Genomic DNA, 13,773 nt, shown 5'->3' on the forward strand with positions numbered 1-13,773 from the left:
GAGAAATTGGACACAAGGGATGGTGTGGAGGAGGGATAGAGATACTGGATAGGAGGGTAATTAGGAAAAGAAACGGAGAGATGGTGGACTCTGGGATGGTGGGGAAGGAGGGAGAGATGCCGGATGAAAGGGTATTTAAGAAAAGGTGGATCTGTGGAGGGAGATGAAAAAAAGGAAAGATACCAGACTTCCTGGGAAGGGAAGGGAAATGGAAAGGGAGGACAGAGTTGGCAGATGGATGGTTAGCATGCAGAAAGAAGGAGACCCTGGCAAGCAAGTTATCAGAAGAAAACCAGAGCCTTGGACCAACAAGATTTGAAATATAACCAGACAACAAAAGGTAGAAAAATTAATTTTATTTTCTGTTTTGTGATTATAACATGTCAGATTTGAAATGTGTATCCTGCCAGAGCTGGTGTTGGACTGCAAACGTGAGCTAGGATTTAACAGAAAGAGGAAAAGTCCTTTTTGTTTATTTATTTTATTTACACCACAGCGCCAGTGTGGTTAGGAGAAGCCAAAGGGGGTGAAAAAGCTATAAAACCCACCAGGAGTTTTGAAAAAAATCACCCAACTGGGCAGGAAAATCGAATTGAAAAACCAATTCAATAGGGCTGAATCGAATCAAAATTTTTTTTCCTGTATCTGGCAGCATTAGTTTGCGCTACTGTCTTAGACTTTAGGACCTGGGATTGGGGAGAGATGGCATCCTCAGTACTTTATAATGCAAGTGAAACGAGGATTTGGTCAGACTTTTGAAGGGTCTGCAGAAAAAAAATATTGTATAGGCCGGGGACATGAGACAGCAGGAAATGGGAACTTTTCTTCCTTCTATTTTTGTGAATGGAAAGGCTGAGGATGTCAGAGAGGTCAGTTAAAATATGTGCTTTATAAGAAAATATAATAATGTGTTTTATAAAGTTTATAGCATAGCTGGCCTACCCAGTGAGGTGTTCCTAGTGGTGATGGTGGCAGCGTGTCAATGTGTTGAGAGGAAGAGGTGGCCTGGGAAATTCTGCTGAGCAAACTCCGGGCCCATTTCCACCCCCCAGTTAGTACACTCCACTCAACTGATTCACACACTGAGTGGGTCTTTGGGTGTTGTTTTGGGATCTCTTCCAGTGGTTTATCTCCTTCTGGTCCAAGGAAGGAAACTTTGTTATCCTTAGCATTGACCTACAGAATATGTTTGTAACAGCGCTGCTTGTGTGGCATTAGGCTATGTAGTGATCGAAAGAAAAAAACAGACCTTTGCACATTTTTGCACTATATGGTGGGTGTATGAGGAGATTCACATTTCCTGCACAGCTAAGTCCATGTGAAGTTACCTTGTGCTGTATTTGACATCTAGCAAGGTCTCTGTTTGAAAGGAAAGATCTAAACTTAAAAATGAAGTGGCCAGAAGTTATGGTAAAAGCAGATAGTGTAGCTGGTTTTAAGAAAGATTTAGACAAATTCCTGGAGGAAAAGTCCATAATCTGTTATTAAGACATGGGGGAAGTGTCTGCTTGCCCTGGATCGGTAGCATGGAATGTTGCTACTCTTTGGGTTTTGACCAGGTATTAGTGTCCTGGATTGGCTACCATGAGAATGGGCTACTGGGCATGATGGACCATTGGTCTGACCCAGTTAGGCTATTCTTATGTTATGTTCTCATCTGTAGGGGCCTTTGTTTTCACTTCTTATTTTAATGTATTTTTTTTCTGGGAACTTATCAGTGTTTTTTATAATGGGAACAAAAATGGAAGAGAATTAATGTGTGTGGAATGGGGGGTAACTAATTTCTTCAGCTAAATAATTCAATCCACTTCAAACAGACATAGGAGAACTTGTGCACCATTCACACACCCTCCAACCAAAAACGTCAAAAGAAAAAAACTGTTCGACAACCTCCTAGCCATTCGAGCTGCAACACTCGACCCCCAACTCTACAACCAATTGATATCAACCACAGACTGCAAAACCTTCAAAAAGAAATAAAAACCCTTCTATTCAAAAAACACATAAAACCGAACTAACACAATCAGAACTGTCCCAAGCATCACCTGCAACTACTCCATATGTACTTCTAATGTCATGACAATTTAGACATAATTTATGTTATGTTATGTTTGGAATAATGGTTACATATATGAGGTTCAATAAAAGAAAATTTTCACTGCCTGTTTCTATTCTGACCATTTATTCCATTTCATGGTTATTGCAAAAAAAAAAAAAAATTTTTTTTACATGGGGGGGGGGGGGTGTGTGTCAAAAAATGATGGGCCCCGGGTGCCACATACCCTAGGTACGCCACTGGTTGTACTGCAAGTATAACCAAAAGTCTAGGGAGATAGCCCAGTTAGAACTTATACATTTTGACTTAGACCAAGTCAAAACAAGTATAAGTTCTGAATAGGGGCCGCTGAGCTGATCGCAGCTGCAGTGATCAGCTCAACAGCCCCAGCAACCTGCCCACCCCCCACTGCAACGATTGCAGCAGGAGAGATGCCTAATCTCTTCTGCCGCGATCGCAATCCCCTGGTCAAACCCCAATCTATCCCAAGCCCTCCTACTGAAGATGGCATCCCAATCCCACCCCACGCAAATACCAGCAAGAGGGATCCCAAGCCCTCCTGCTGATGGCGTACCTCCGAACTCCTCCTGTGAATACCAGCAGGAGGGATCCCAAGCCCTCCTGCCGACGGCATACCCCTGAACTGCCCACCACCCAACAATACTGGTAGGAGGGAGCCCAGGCCCTCCTGCTGAAGGTGCAGTCCTCCCATGAACCCCCCGAATGCCCCCAAACCCCCAAATAGCCCTGCCCATAGAAGGGGCCTTAGGCAACTGGCCCAATTACAGTTGGCCCAGGAACCTAAGGCCCCTCCATCCGTCCAACAGTAAGGTAAGCTAGGGGGGGTCCATGGTTAGGGGGTATTTGGGGGTTCAAGGGGGCCAATTGGGGGGTTTGCAGGGGGTGTGCCTTCAGCAGTAGGGCCTAGGCTCCCTCCTGCTGGTATTGTCGGTGGAGTGGGCGGTTCGGGGGTGCGTCGTCCTCAGGAGATCTTGGGATCCCTCAAGCTGCTATTCGTGAAGGGGTGGGATCAGGGTGCCATCTTCGGCAGGAGGACTTGGGCTCCATCCTGCTGGTATTTGCAGGGGGGGGAGGAGGGAATCAGGGTGCTGTATTTGACAGGAGGGTTTGGGATCCCTCCTGCTGGTTCGGGGTTTTGTCGGGGGGGGGGGATCACGATGGCGGCAGGAGAGATTAGGCATCTCTCCTGCCACAATCCTTGCGGTGGGAGGTGGGCCAGTTACAGGATTTTGTAACCGGCACTGTTTTTTGATAGACACTGGTTACAGAATCCTGCTTGTAGGCAAAAGACTGGCTCCTCCTTTGTCTAAAAGGTCTGGGTTTGGGCATTTGGGACTTGGGCAATTTTTTTTGTTGAGAATGTGGTGTAGGGATAGACGTAGTGGCAGTCTGGGCCAGCAGATTGCTGAATGTGCAGGTAGAATACTCAATCACAATCAATGGAACAAGTCTATTCAATCCAAAGATCAACTATATACCAGACTTGAGTGACTCGAAAATAATTATTAGTCAATCTCTACTGAACTCTCAGATGCCTGCTCTGGTGAATCATCAAAGATTTCTAAAACCAGAATATCAGGAGAAGGTATCATTCATTGAGAACAGTAGAAAAAATTTTGTGCTTCAGTAACAAACTATAAATAAATAAATAGTGTAGAAAACTCAAACGGCACACTTATCTTTGGCGCCATTTTGTCTCGTTAATCGAGCTAAGCTGCACAATTTTTGACCCCTGATGAAGCCAGAGATGGTGAAACGGGTCCCCATAGGGTTATTCATACTACAATGAATTCAATACCAACACTTGAAAACCAAAGATAAGTGTGCCGTTTGAGTTTTCTACACTATTTATTTATTTATAGTTTGTTATTGAAGCACAAAATTTTTTCTACTGTTCTCAATGAATGATACCTTCTCCTGCTATTCTGGTTTTAGAAATCTTTGATGATTCACCAGAGCAGGCATCTGAGAGTTCAGTAGAGATTGACTAATAATTATTTTCGAGTCACTCAAGTCTGAATGTGCAGGTAGGCCATTTAAAATAAAACCCCTCAATTTCGATGTTTTTATTTGAGAATGGATATTTCCCTGCTGCCAACTTCAGCGTCTACTGACTTAGGCCAAAAGGGGACTTAGACTTTTTTTTTAATTATCCCCCTCTAAGTGATATTCATGGAAACTTGGAAAGTTAACTCCGCCCCAATCTTTATCACACTTCAATTTCTTTAGACTTATCTTCGGTGATTTATTATTCCATAAAAATTTAACCAGCAAGATTTCTATCTTATGATATATAGATTTTTCAAGAGACACCTAATGGTGCCTAAGCTCAAATTAGGTGTGGTTTACATCAGAAATTACCTTAGGCACTGCTAGGCATCTCATAGATGCGATTCTTATCAAGCATAGGTGCCCGGAATTTAGGCCTTCAAAACTCTGGCCTACATTACCGGCACCTATGTTTGACAGGAGGCGCAATTCTGTAAACGGCACCATAGCATGACTGACACATGATTGGTGGCATTTTTAAGGTGTCGGCACTGCTTGCAGAATCCAGTCCTGAGTGTCTACATGGGAAAATGCCTAGCAACAGCTGTGGTGGGGGTGGTACGAAAAGTATCAAGGAACATTTTCAAAAGAATGTCCAACTCAGAACTGATTTCCTAATCACAACTCATATCCCTCATGCAAAAATGTTTTAAGCCAATCAGAGATGAGCTTCCCATTATCATTGTCATAAGAGCTGATTTCACCATGCAATCATCATTAGTCCATCATTTTTAGCATGAATATGCTTCAAAGTATATATGCAATCTGTACAGTCTGTGCTTCATTTTATAACTTCTTCAGAAAAGTTCTTCAATAATAAGAAAAAAATCACTTATATTAACATTAAAGCATACTGAGGGATATGGGTTGTGATTAGGAAATGATTATTTTGAATATCCCAATCAAAACATATGTTTAATTAAGCCTACAGAAAGTATTATAGTAGACATTATGGCACAGATGAAAAATGAATATGCGTTACACGGATGAACAAGTGCAGCAGCTGTTACAGCAACCAGTTTTATTGGAGGATAGTAATATTGATAAATAAAATTACATGAGGGATATGGGTTGTGATTAGATGATTATTTTGAATATCCCAATCAAAATGTATGTTTAATTAAGCCTACAGACACTATTATAGTAAACACAAGTCAGAATTGAGACACCTTGTTCATAATGTCCCCCCAAAATCCATCTCACAGCTGTTTTTGAACAAGAAAAGATAAAATTTCCTGTTTGAAAATATCTGAGAAGGACATTCTTTGATGAAAACATCCAGAATTGTATTTATTTATTTAAAAGTGAAATATTTAAAAGATTTATGACCCGCTGCATCCATGGTTCTGCGTGGGTTACATAAGGACATAATGAAATCCAATTTCCAAAATGAAATGTCCAAACACAGACAGAAAAACATATGGCCGGCATCATTTCTACAAAAATAGCCACACAGATGTCCCTGTGGAGCAGAGGGGCAACCAAGTGGTCAGTGTAGTGAACTTTAAACAACAGGACCCAGGTACAAATCCCACCTTAATTCCTTTATATGTTATTGTGAATCCTCCAGAAACAGAAAAAAAAACCAATGCATGTACCTAAAGGTACACCACTACAATAGCTATCACGCTTGCAGTTTCTTATGAATTCAGGTGCAGTAGGTATTTCTGTGTTCCAGGAGGGCTCACATATTTTACAGAAATAAAAGTTAATTATATACTCGTACATCTGGATCCTGTTCTTCATTAGGCTACTCGTTACACTTGTTTTCTACTCTATGTATTAGGAAAAGCCATAATAATACTTGAAGTTCTCATAGAGTTTAGTATCCATTATGGGAAAGGGCCAGTAACCACTAGGAAATTAGGGAGGGGTCATGCTTTCATGCCTATAATGGCCAACTACTCATTCAGACCATGATTTTTGAATGCTTGATGTGATTGAAGCAGGTCTAGATAAAAAAATGTCCTTCTTTTTTTGCCTTGGACACTTCTTCTCATTCAATTAGCACTGAATGACATCCTAATATTGGGACTGCCGTAGTCCTACCCAAAACATACGTCCAACATGCTCCTTTGCTATTTGGATGAACTTCAGTATAAAACATCCAAATTCTGCTTTCCAAAATCATGATTTGGATGTTTTCAGTAGATGGAGATTTTTGGGTCATTTTGAAACATCCATCTACTTTGAAAATGAATTCCATAGGGTGTGTAAAATGTTTATTTATGTTGATTTTACTCACACCTTTTTCAGCAGCAGCTCAATCCCTGTCAGGTTCACAACCTTGTAATTTTGTACAGGAGACAATGGAGGGATATTTGACATACTCCAGATCACAAAATGAAATACCAAATATTAAAGATGGTCTTTCACAAACTAAAAGTAGTAAGGTGATGATGTGAAGTCTTGTCCTTTCCCAACTTTCATTCAGTAGTACAAGTCCTCACATCTCCCTGCTTTGACTATTGAATTAACCTACTATTAGGCATCTCAAAAAACCATCTGAGAGCTCTTCAAGTTGCCCAAAACACCACTGCTACACAGCAAAACATGATTGTATAACCCCAATCCTGATCTCCCGCCTTGGCTTCCAATAGAACAAAGAATCATCTTCAGACTTATATGCCTGATCTACAAAGCTCTGCATGGCATGCCACAAACCCACCCCACCCCACCCCCCTCAACACACACACACATACTCATTTCTGCAATATTACAGTAGTACCAATCAGTCAGGACAATGTGCTTCTCAGACAAACTACTACTTGAACTCCTGTCCCTACAACTTCTACGATTAGAAACCTACAGAAGATCTCTCTTCTGTATCACAGGGCCCAAACTATGACATGCTCTAGCCACAAACCTTCATACAATATCCAGCGTCAGATCTTTTAAAAAGGAACTCAAAACCATTTTATTCTTATAAGCCTATGGGATCTTCCCATAAGCTCCCGCTGAGATCTGACCTTATAAACCAGCTATAGCTCTATTACAACAGTTGCCCAAATGAATACCTCCAAACGGATGATACAATATCCATCACAATGCTATCACTACAAGTGAACTCTTATAACCTGCATAGAACTGTCAATAGCATCTGATCAGTGTTTGCCCAATGTCCATCTCAAATTCATTATCATAAGCACCACCGATTGCTCAATGTGCATTGTCAAACTGACACTGTAAGTATCCCCTTGTTGTCTGCCTTGAACATGCTTATTGTTGTAAGCATCACTGATTTTTCATTGTCAAATTGTTACTGTATGGGTCCTCTTGTTAACCAGAAGAAAAGTGGGCAGAGAACCGTTCACATCAACCTGAGATAGAATTGAGTTTATTGAATACAATCATTTGTTAAATACAAGACATAATCATCAATATATCTTGCATATCCTTTCAGACCTGATATGGTCCTTGTTTCAGCTTCGAAACTGAGGCCTGCCTCAGGGGTGTAGATAGCAATCCAGTAGATGGTGCTGAATCATGTTAGCATCTAAGGAAAAGTACTGTATATCACAATTTTAAGATGCTGGTAAAAACGTATGACTCAGAAAGCTGATAGCTGAATGTTCGCAAACATTCAGCTACACAGCTCTCCGAGCTCAAGAGTAATGTTAGGAAATTATTTTTCTCGGAAAGGGTGGAGGATGCCTGAAATGCCCATCCCAAGGGAGCTGGTGGAGAGGAAAATGGTGACAGAATTAAAAAAAGTGCGGGATGAACACAAAGAATCTCTAATTAGAATGTGAATAGGCAAACTTTCACGGTCTGAATCCACATGGAAGATGGTTTGGATAGCTGTAGAACTTTATAATTAAATGGTGAACTTTGATCCTGAGGAAGATGTAATAAAACATGGACATATCAGGAGAGGTGACCCCCACAATGATTTAAGAGCAGGTAAGTGATTTTGTACTGCTACATTATTCCAACCCAGCCAGAAGATTAACCATCCCCCTTAATTGTATCCATGACATCCTGTTTGTCTGTTTAGATTGTACGCTCTTTCGAGTGGGGGCTGTCTTCTTTGTGATTCTGTACAGCGCTGCATACATCTGGTAGTGCTATAGAAAGAATTAATAGTAGTATTTATTTTAGGTATTTATATGTTGCCTATCAAAGTTATCTAAGCGGTTTAAAATCAGGTACTCAGCATTTTTTCCTACCTGTCCTGGTAAGTTCACAATCTATCTAATGTACCTGGGGCAATGGAGGATTGAGTGACTTGCCCAGGGTCACAAGGAGCAGGTGGGATTTGAGCCCACAACCTCAGGGTGCTCTAATCAAAAGGCCACTCCTTTGTTCAGTAGTAGTAGTACCGGTAAATGAACTCGTGCTCACAAACAAGGGAAGTGCAAAATGTCACCTATATTTTTTATAAACTCTGCTGCAAGAGTACTCTCAGTACCCTTTCTTCCTCATTCATCTAATTAAGTGCACATAACAGTCCAAGACCATCTGCGTCTTGCTTTCACTAAAACTTGTTCGCACTACTTGTGCTCATAATAGGAGCTGTCAGCTGTTGGGTCTGCCAGACTTTTGTTTCTGTATACATTATAGGTTTAGAAGACAAAGTAGGAACACCAGAGGCTAGTGTTTCTTATTGGTACAGTAGATAATTCCATTTTTGACCTCAGTAGAAAGGAAAATAGAGAAACAAAACATAAACAGAGAAAAGGGGGGGGGGGAGCAATTTACAATAAACTATGGTCAGCAATGACTACAGAGGGGCTTCACTATTGCTTTACTCTGCCTCCTTCTCAGCTCTGTTGGTCATATTCTCTCAATATATCCAGAATATAATGTAACAGAAAAACTGAAAACACGTTTCAAGGTTCATCCAATGCTGTGTATATGAAAGCATTCCCAATCTTAGCTTGAAAGAGGCAAAGAAAAGAAAAATGTTTAATCAATTGTCTGAGTCCATATCTCTATCCGCCTCTAGTTTCAGAGAAACTTCCCCATTTTGATATCTTCAAAAAGTTTGATTTGGCTGTCTAAAGTAACCTAGAACTTTGCTAAGTATAACACTGCATGTGTTGTGTCCCTCTAATGTTTTTCCTTTTTCCAGACAAGAATTTCCATCAGTGATGTTACAGTTCTGAAATATACAGCACATATTCTAGAAGAGTTGACTTTGATATTCCATTCACCAAAATGCAGAGATCTCTAAATATTAATCTGAATATAATCACATAAGCTTAGATTGAATTTACATATGTTCAGAGATGTGTAATCTTGTCAAGGACCGAAGTCCCTATAGCCAGACCCATCACCCAATCATTGCATTTGAGTGAAAATGCAAATAAAATGAATTATTATAAAATGGTGGAATTCTCAATCTTGAAACAATCTTAAGACAACTTATTGAAGCAAAAGATGTTGTACTTAGCTCTCAGGGTCTTTTTTAAGGGTCCCTACATGGACCACATTTTGTTAATCTGTAGAAAGTGTAGTACTTAATGTCAAATCAAATGGGGTGATAAGTCACTCTCAAAGCATGTTTACTCTGCCAAAAAATAATATAAAACATCCCGTGTTAGAAACCTTGTACAAATATCTATAAACATTCAAAACTACTAAGATTATTTTGAACATTACTGTCCAACATCAGAAAGGTACCTGTCGTGGAAAAAGTTCAGCGTGACGGCTTGCATCCTATTTCCTGCTTTGATAAACAATAAAAAAAAGCCGACACGGGTTTAAAATGTTAGTGACATCACCAAGTTGTATGAACAATGGTGACGTGTACACAGCACAGCCCAACGTACTGTCAGTGAAGTGGGAAGGCGGGAATTACAAAAAAACATGCCATTCATTTTCGCTGTTGAGACCCCCAGGATGAAGAGTGTTAAGTTTAAAGATTCACCTTTGCTCCCGAACCCATAATATATATGCCAGGTCGCCCCCTCTTCTCAGGATGGATACATCCAAAATAGAAAAATGAAGATCATCAACAGTGTGATTCTTATCTGTCCATTGCTGGACCAATGGGGGCATCAAGTTTACTTGTTTGTATCTTATTAAGATGTTCCCCAATGTGTAGTTTTATACTTCTTGACGTTTGGCCAATATAGTGCAGAAGACAAGGGCATTGTATGATGTACACTAGAGAATGACATGGTGGCTGTTACCCACGGCTATCCACGGATAACCAGCCGAAACGGTGACGGGGAAGTGCTCACTGAGGGTACGAGGACAAGGCCATCCACTGCCCCATGTAGTAGCGAATGGCCTTGTCTCTGTAGTTAAGGGAGGAAACGCACGTGGTCACTGATCATGCGCGGACCCCTCCCTCCTTCCTATCTAATGGCCGAATCTATCTATCTATCTCCCTCCCTACTTTTTACCTTTGCAGCGTATTTTAAGTTTACAGACCAACTTGCTCAAGCCGCTGGAGTTACGTCAGAAGAGAAGCTTCCACCCACAGACACATGCAACTGCAGGCAGACTTCAGTGGCTTGAGCAAGTTGGTCTGTAAATTTAAAATGTGCTGTGAAGGTAAGGGGAGGGAGGGAGATGCTCGGACCACGCAAGAGGTGCTGAAGGGGGGTGAGGTGACGAGAGGGAAGGGTGGTGGTGGAAAGGAAAGGAAAGGAACAGACGCTGAAGGGGGGTGAAGAGGAACAGATGCTGAAAGGAAATGGGGAACAGAGAGTGGGGAGAAGACGCTAAAGGGAAATGGGGAAGAGAGAGTGGGGAGAAGACACTGAAGGGAAATGGGGAAGACAAAGTGGGGAGAAAATGCTGAAGGGAAATGGGGAAGACAGAGTGGGGAGAAGATGCTGGAAGGGAAGAAGACAGAGGGAAGAAGATGGGTGCCAGACCAATTGGGGGGAGGGGTGAAGGGAGATGCACAGTAACAGAGCAAATGGAAGACACAGAGAGAAGAGTGGATGGAAGGAATTGAATGAGAAGATGAGGGAAGCAAAAACCAGACAACAAAGGTAGAAAAAAAAATTATATTTCTTTTCTTTTTTTGTTTTAGGATAAAGTAGTATATTAGTTGGGTTGATAAAAATTTATATAACAAAAAGTAGAAAAAAACTTGATGGTTACCTATCAATTAAATACAATATATAGAACCACCAAAATAAACCAAAATGACACTGGATATAATCTATTTTCTCTTTTTTTCTCTATTTATAGATAGGGACATGCCTCAGAATATTGAGTATTAGATTTTCACCCATTCAGGGTTCTTTCAAAGAGAAAGACATGTCTTTTCTCTTACTCACATTCACATCACTGGCTTGAACCCATCCTCCCTACCTTATTTTTTCTAACATTAAGGGCTCCTTTTATCCTTTTATCAACATGCGGAATAGCGCGCATTAAACCACCGGCTGTGCTGGCTGCTACTGCCTCCTCTTGAGCAGGCAGTAGTTTTTGGCCAGCGTGGGGGTTAGCGCGTGATGAAATGTCACATGCGTTAACCCCACTAGCGCGGCTTGATAAAAGGAGCCCTAAGTATAAATTTTATTTCTTCAATAATTTTCATTAAAACTACAATTTAATACTGTTTGATACTAATGGGACTATATAATTCATTCATAATACAGACTATTTAAACCTCACAGTTCATTTCAGAGACTCTGGACCAACAGAAAGTGCACTAGTGCAAAAGTGTACTAGTGATTAAAGGTGTCATTTCATAAAGTGCCATTTAAAAAATTGCATATGTGCTGTAAAGTTTTAAACCTCATAGAGCTTAAAGTACTTAGCTTTGTTTTATGCTCTTTAAGAACCAGGGCCGTTGCTTGCTACTCTCAGTCCAATATGGCCTGTGTTTCGTGGGATCAAATTACATCCCCAATGCATCAGGGAAGAGTCTTTTTGCAACACTGGAAGAACCCTGAATGGGTGAAAATCTAATACTCAATATTCTGATACTTGTCTCCCGTCTATAAATAGAAAAAAAAAAGAGAAAAGAGATTATATCCAGTGTCATTTTGGTTTATTTTGGTGATAAAAATTTATAAACAAAGCCCTGCCAGCTGAATATCTCTATCTCTAGTTCAGCAGCCAGAACTTTGATTTAAAAGGAAGGAATAAGCTAAATATTGCAGTACTGAGGCTTGTATGGATGCTGCGGAGATAGTAGTCACAGGGTTTGGGGCGGAGACAGTGGTCGCAGGGACGGGGTGGGACAGTGGTCGCAGGGATGGGGCAGTGACAGGGACAAATTTTTTCTCTGCGTCATTCTCTAATGTACACTACTCCATAGGTGTCACAGAATACATGCCGTTTACCTTTTTCATAACCCAGTCTTGTACAGAAAACTCTTCAAGTGTACTGCAATACTGGCATCAGCTCTGTACTGGTATGAATTTATTGATTACTTCCTCAAAAAGGAGGTACCTAAGATTAAATCATACATCAAAGATACCATCAACATGATTATGTTTTTACAACAAATTCAGGGAATTCCATCTAGCGCCATTCTGATTACATTAGATATATCAGCTTTGTATACAAACATTCCTCAACATCCTGCGGTAGCCATTATATGAACACATTTGGAAAATTTAGATCTATCCAAAAACAGAACTGATTTTTTGGTTCATCTGCCACAAGTTGCTCTGAATATGAATTATTTCCAGTTCGGTCATGATTTCTTTAAACAAATTAAAGGCACTGCTATGGGTGCAAAGATGGCTCCATCCATAGCCTGCCTTTATGTGTCATGCTTTGAGAACCAATTTCTGTATCCATCTAACCATTTTGAACATATACTATGCTGGAAGAGATATATCAATGATATTTTCGCTGTTTGGGTGATCACACAAAAAGAGATGGAAGATTTCCTACATTGGTTAAACACATGTGACAATAATGTAATGTAATGTAATTTATTTCTTATATACCGCTACATCCGTTAAGTTCTAAGCGGTTTACAGAAAATATACATTGAAATTATAAGTAAGAAAGGTACTTAGAAATTCCCTTACTGTCCCGAAGGCTCACAATCTAACTAAAGTACCTAGAAAGTAATAAAGAAGTGAAAAGTAGAGATAGAGGTAAAATAAGAAAATAAACATTCTAACAAGATTGTATTAAACTTAGTACTTTAGAAGGTAGAGGAGAGAAAGGAATAGATGCAGAAGGAGGAATCGTTGTACAAAAGAATTCTGGAGAAATTTAAATGATAGAAATAGAACAAAACAAAAACAATGAATAAGATTAAAAATAATTCATAAACTGGAAAAAAAGAAAAATAAAACAATGTCTACAATCCACGGTTTCGGCTTCGGTGATGAAGTGGGGCAAGTCAGTTCTGGAGGAATGATGATGATCCCAGAGAAAAGACCTCTCCAGGGAAGAGGTCTGGCTGATAGTCCCAGGATGCCCACATCTCCTGCTCTGCGATGTTCTCCCTCATGCAATCCTCCCCATGACATACTGCCCGCGCTCCTGCCGCCACCCTGAACGGTTGCTCCCAGGAGACTGCCCTAGATGAGGCCTGTGGTGACTGTCAGAGTTCCTCTTCTGCTGAAAAGTTACTTGGCGCCGATCTTGGTGCGTGCTGGCGCTGCAGGAGCTGGGGCTGAACGGGAACCCTCCGCTATGCTGTTGCTGCGTTCCCCATAGCGACACCGGCAGGAAACTTTAGAGAGCTTTGGAGATGCTGGGATTTCGGGGCA

The sequence above is a fragment of the Geotrypetes seraphini genome, chromosome 2 (assembly GCF_902459505.1).
Source record: "Geotrypetes seraphini chromosome 2, aGeoSer1.1, whole genome shotgun sequence".
Taxonomy (NCBI): Eukaryota; Metazoa; Chordata; class Amphibia; order Gymnophiona; family Dermophiidae; genus Geotrypetes; species Geotrypetes seraphini.